This window comes from Ascidia mentula, chromosome 8, assembly GCF_947561715.1.
Source record: "Ascidia mentula chromosome 8, kaAscMent1.1, whole genome shotgun sequence".
In the NCBI taxonomy this organism is placed as follows: Eukaryota; Metazoa; Chordata; class Ascidiacea; order Phlebobranchia; family Ascidiidae; genus Ascidia; species Ascidia mentula.
Window position 1 is genome coordinate 5,447,802 of NC_138573.1, and position 6,065 is coordinate 5,453,866.

A 6,065-nucleotide genomic window follows, 5' to 3' on the forward strand; every position below is an offset into this window, starting at 1 on the left:
GGATAAAAACATGACGTCGTTTTATAGAGTTGTTAGTTCATGCAGGAGGTATATGGTTGATGATTCGCGTATTAAACACTCATGGTGTGGCTCCACACACAGGCATAACAATTGACTCATGCTGTCTACAAAGAACTGCTGCCGGGAGTTCAGGATCGGTAGAAGAGTTAACCTCAGCCCAGAATAATAGTTGCAACTGTTGTAAACATTGTATTCTCTTCTGTAATACAATAATTTATTTGTGTCAATGTTTATAAACAACTCTGCATGTTTATCTTAGTGTTTTGCGTCGAAAGTTTATAGTTGTAAGTTGTTACAAACCCAATGATTTTTTGGTTGGTTCTTGTCGTGCTTCAGGCTTTGCTTCAACCTTCTATTGGTCAAGGTAAGTGTGATTTGTTAATGCAAACAAAACCCAACAATTTTGTGTGGTTGTTTCACATAATTTACTGTATAACAATAAAATGACCGCAGTATTTTTGTGATCAAAGTTTTGGAAAATAAACTTCACTCAGGAGAAAAGTTCGTTTCAACTTTAAGTTTGCTTGATAAGTTTGCGATGTTGATGATGGCAGTCAATGAGTAAAAAATGTAAATACTCTTCGAACATGCACTTGAAATTAAAAAAATGTAAACCGCAGACATAACAAATTACGTGGGATATTTCAGACAGTACCTACACGACATCTAGTTTTTTGAAGGTATACAGTGTTTTTTTGCCATGTATAATTTAAAGTTAGCCTATGTGCATTGTTCAAAAAATTGCAAATAGTTTTTTAGAATCTGTTAAATTTCTATTTCGTCGTATTTTTTCGCTTAAAATGAAATAACATCATCCCAGTAGACAATGACAATAGGGCACGAACAAAAAAGATGACAAACAGTTTCTACTTCTTGCAGAAAAGCACGTGATACTCTTTATTTCCCCAAACGATTGTAACTGCTCGTTGCTTGTCACGGCGTTAAGATTCAATTCAATTTGGAAGCTTCTTAGTTTGGCTTGTATGGTTGATATGCACCTAAACATGCTTATAAGCAAGGTTTTTTTTCATAGGGATTTGTTCTTTAAATCTTTTTTCCCAAATATATTGTGCTTTCGGTTGACAGCCTTTTTGTTGAAGTTGTAAGGGTTTACCTTCCCTCACCCCAAATAAACAGTTTATTATCAGGCTGTGGGAAGAAATCACAAGCCGGCGAATAGCTTGTAGAGTCTCAGTAATAATAGCAGTGTCTTGTCGCCAAATAGATTACGATAGAATAGCAGCGAGTAGAATAGAATAGACTGAATAGGCTTTACAGGTAGACACTGGGCTGTTTTAAAGCTCTGCTTACTGAGCGCTGATTGGTCAATAATGTCACGTGATATCATGAGGCGCTTGAAGTAATATAATACGAGAACATAGGTGTGATGTGACATAAGCATAGGAGAACATTTTATGTGGTAAACTGGATATTGAATGACTCACTTTACTCGAGAACATTCGATGGCTAAATCATTTGTGTCACGTTATGGGATTATGCAATACATGTGCAAAGCTGCACGCAAAACATTACGTAATACAAGCACTGGTTTCTGTGACGTATGTTACAAAGTAAACAATAAATGTCTTTTGTTTTGATCCGGGCGTGTAAAGTTTGATTTATAGAATTGACATTGGATTTGTGTGGTGGGAAATAGTCCACATTCCCACTCGGGGGAAATTTGAAGAAAAGTTCAATGTTGGGCGTTCAACCGCAATTTTCTGCAATTGTGTCGTATGTCACATAGGACGTAAACCAAGCGTTTTAAATTTGCATACGGTACAAGCTCCAACAGTGGATCGTAAGAGTAAAATTCGCCTCAATCGTGGAGATTACATTTCCATTTGAAATTGTTTCTAACCAGTTTTTGTTACAAAAGAGCATTTCCATCACCTTCCAAGATTCTTTAACCTCATCATCGTGTAGTTTATTAAACCATTGAAACTATAATTCCGTGTTGGTTAATTTCAATGCCTTGAAAGTTGGCCTTTTTAAGTGCTGTCGCAAGACATTCTACACATAGAATGAAAAGGGCGGGAAAAGTGGATCTCCTTGCCTTACTCCAAGAATAATGGCTAACTCCGACGACAATTATAGTAAGTGTAAGTGACCATACTTAAGTTCTCCAATCTTTTGCAGAATTAATTGCAACTACTACAGTGGACAAGTATGCGTTGTACTTTTTCAACCATACCTACAATAAGCCAGGTGCTGCATCAGCATGCGCACAATCAGGATCACACCTTGTCCAAATTCTGAGTCAACAAATACAAAGTGCTATTGATGAAGTCCTACAATCGTTGGTTGACGTAACAGAAGCTTTGGTTGGAACGAATTCGGGAATATTTTCTTATTGGTGTGATGCAAATAATCCTACTGGAAATATACTCACATGGGGAAGCTCATCTTTGGTTGGAAATTTCCAAAACTGGGATTTCCGTGATCCAAATGGCGAGAATGAACAATGCGTTGGTGTGATTGGTGTTAGAAAACGATATGTAGGTGAATTTATTTTGGGAAAATGGATTGATTTTCCTTGCAGTAAACTGATAAACTACTACATATGTCAAAAAGGTAGCATATGTGCCTTTGCTTTTTATTGTACTAGTCTACCATTTTGTTTTACTTTTATAGAATTGTTAATTCTGGATTTGACAAGTTTTGTTGTGCACAATTTTACAAACATTTACATATCTGGCAAAACATGGTATAAAGAAATAGTAAACATCTCAACAATCAATACGGCAACGAATGACATCACAATTCTAACCAACTTGATATCATTGAATGGTGAACCCCAATTATTTAACTATTCGATAAGCATTCAATCGCCATCTAATGCTGGTATTTACATTTTGACCTTGTTTGGAAAGATGAGTTCTTCAACTAATCCTGAAGCACAATCAATTCACTTTACGGTTTATGGTAAGTGTGTTGGAGTAGTCCCATATTGCCAATGAAACATGTATTTTCTCTTAAGGTAATTGGTGTGAATATTTTATTAGTACCTGCTAAAATTTCTTTATCAACTTCCAACCTAACTGTTGGAGTTGACAGAAGTGGAGCCTACATTGACTGTATCTCAGGTGGATACACTGTTCCTACTGTCACTTGGTACAGGTTGGTCATGTGGAGATGTTTTTATTTTTTTGTATAAAAATGAGCTACTATATAGAGGACATACTCCAATTTCCTTTGATGCTTCATTGCTCATACACCAAATATCCCAAACATCAGGAGTTAATTCAGTGGTTTCACGTCTTGTTCTGAAAAATGCATCAAAATCTGATGAAGGAATTTATATTTGCAAAGCCTCTAATACAGTTGGGCCTCAAAATGTTACAGAAGAAGTGCAACTAAGTGCACAAGTTTATGGTATGTTTTATACCATGTAGTTATATGTACTTGTTCCACTGATTTGTCATCTGTTTACAGTTGAATCCACTCCACAACTTGTTAGTTCTCTACCAGGGAACACAGCAGCTTTACCATTTTCTCAACAGCTCAATCTCACTTGCACTTTCTGTTCTTTGCCTTTATCTACAGTTAGCTGGAATGTTAATGGAAATAGTGTGACATCAAGCAATCAAGCTATGCCAATTTATATCTACTCACATAAGATAAATTATCAAACTGTGGAAACAACACTTTTTATTTATAATCCTCTAATTTTGGGACCACAAGCCAATATTTCATGTCATGCTATCAATTCCTATGGCGACGTGAGCAACTTTTTCACGTTTGGTAAGCAATCAACTTCATTTGTCCACAAGTATCTAATTTGAAAGCAAAATTTTATGTTTAGGTTTGGATTATTTTGATCATAACTATTATTTATTTTCATCGACTCACAAAAATTATCAAGATGGAGAAACTCACTGTCAGAAATATGGTTTAAATTCCCACCTGGCTATTGTTACAAGTCAACAAATACATCAGTTTGTTCAGCAAAGGGCAAGCTTTTATGCGAGTGCAGGGCACTGGATTGCAGCAGATACATCAGGTATGTGTCTAATGCCTATAGTCTGATCATCTAGTGTTATGGCTAGTTTAGTAATGCTACAAGTAAGTAATGCTATGTCAAGTGATTTAAGCATATAAATTCATCAGTAATTAATTTATTGTTGCTTTTTCAGCCTACATAGGAGCAATATCACAGAATGGGCAATATTTTTGGGTCAATGGTACACAGCTAAGTAAGTAGCGAGGTGTTTGCCTCACTACAAAATTATGTTTAACTCAAATGTATTTTAATTCAATCAAACAGATTCAACCTTTCAAGCTTGGCATGCTGGATCTTCAGGGACACACGAGTGTGTTGTTTATTCAAACAATGGAAATGTGAATTCTGAGTTTTTGTGGAAAACATCCAGTTGTAATGAACTCCACTATTTTATTTGTCAGTTTAAAGGTAGGTTTTTGATTTCACGATAAAATAATGAAAATTTTATTTTTATTGGACATTCACATTATTACAGTTTTTACAACCTTTACAATTTTTTGAATGTAGTTTTTTGTAATTTTAGCCTTGCCAATTACATTTCTCCCATCTGGACCTGTAGCATGTGCAACCAACCAACTTGCTGTTAGATGGAGAGACATGACTGGTTTCAATGGAAACCTTACATTTAATCTAAACGTTGTGACTAACACATCTACTGGAATCCAAACAGTGTATGACAAAACAGAAACAGTGCAATCATCTGTAAATCATGAGTATCAAACAGTACTTAAAGACCTCCATCCTATGCAAGATTACATTATACAGGTTCATTTTGTTACAAACAAATTGGTGTTTCTGTGTACTTTATGTCGATGCCAATTTAATTCTAGGTCAAGCTGTTTCCACAATTGTGGAAGTTTCCTGCACCGATTGAAACTGTATTGACAACTTCAAGTGTTATTCTCAAAAATATTTCGTTATCAATGAACATGAAAAAATGTAGAATTACCTGGATGTGGCCCAATAATGTAAACTTCTTCAAGGTTACTGGATTTAAGGTAGGACTATACATTAAAACAAATCAAAATATATTTCTCAAATGCTTGTCATGAAAGTATCTGTACACTTGGTATGCATTAAACAAAATCCAATATCTTGTGTTCTGCAATAATAATTAAATATTTTGTACAGCTTAAAAAAATAAGTACATTGAACCTCTTATCATCAAACTCAACACAACTAGCTTCATGGCAAGAAGTGACTGTGGATGAAATCCAAGTAGGCAACATAATCAACTCCTCACATTCCTATGAATTCAAAGTGTTGCCAAACCGAAAAGTTTCTGTTTCTGTTCAAGTCTTGAGTTGTTCAAAAACTGATTTACATCTTGTAGCTCATGGCCAATGTATTGCACCACCAACAGGTTAGTCTGAAATCAAGCCATTTTTAACATGACAATATTCTTTTGGTGTTTTTTGCAGAACCTGATGTTATTTCCACACCAACAAAGTTTCCTATTGGCCTGTCATTAACTATATTTGCTGCAGATGAAATGAATGGACCCATTAGGTATTCATCTGTAATCATTTTGAATGAAAATCATTTGTTTTCACAACCTAACACTTTGTAAGCCCGATGGCTTTTGTTTTCCATGCTAACGTTGAAAAATAACAAAAAAGTGTAATTTTGCACATCATTTTTAAATTGTTGTTCTAAAATATGAATTTCTTTTGAAGTTGCTATTTTGTCGTTGGATTGATCATTGGTCAAGAGACAAACAGTTCATTTAGTAGAACTTCAACCTGGAATCAATTAAAAAAAGTTCTTAGTGATGTAGAATCTGGGTGGTATTGTGCTATAGCTATACCAAGGTACTGGTTACTTCATAATAAATGCAGGAACCGCAATTGACTTCATATACTTCATAGATTTAGTGGAAACTCAATTTCTAAAACAATTGGTGATGGTAAACAAACTTCTTGTCAAGTTAAGATAAACTTTTCATTACCTGTATCCGAAACCTACAATTGCACCAACAAGCCATTAGACAGCACAAAGCTTTACAAGTTTGTATGCATGTTTTTTAACTACAATAAACCAC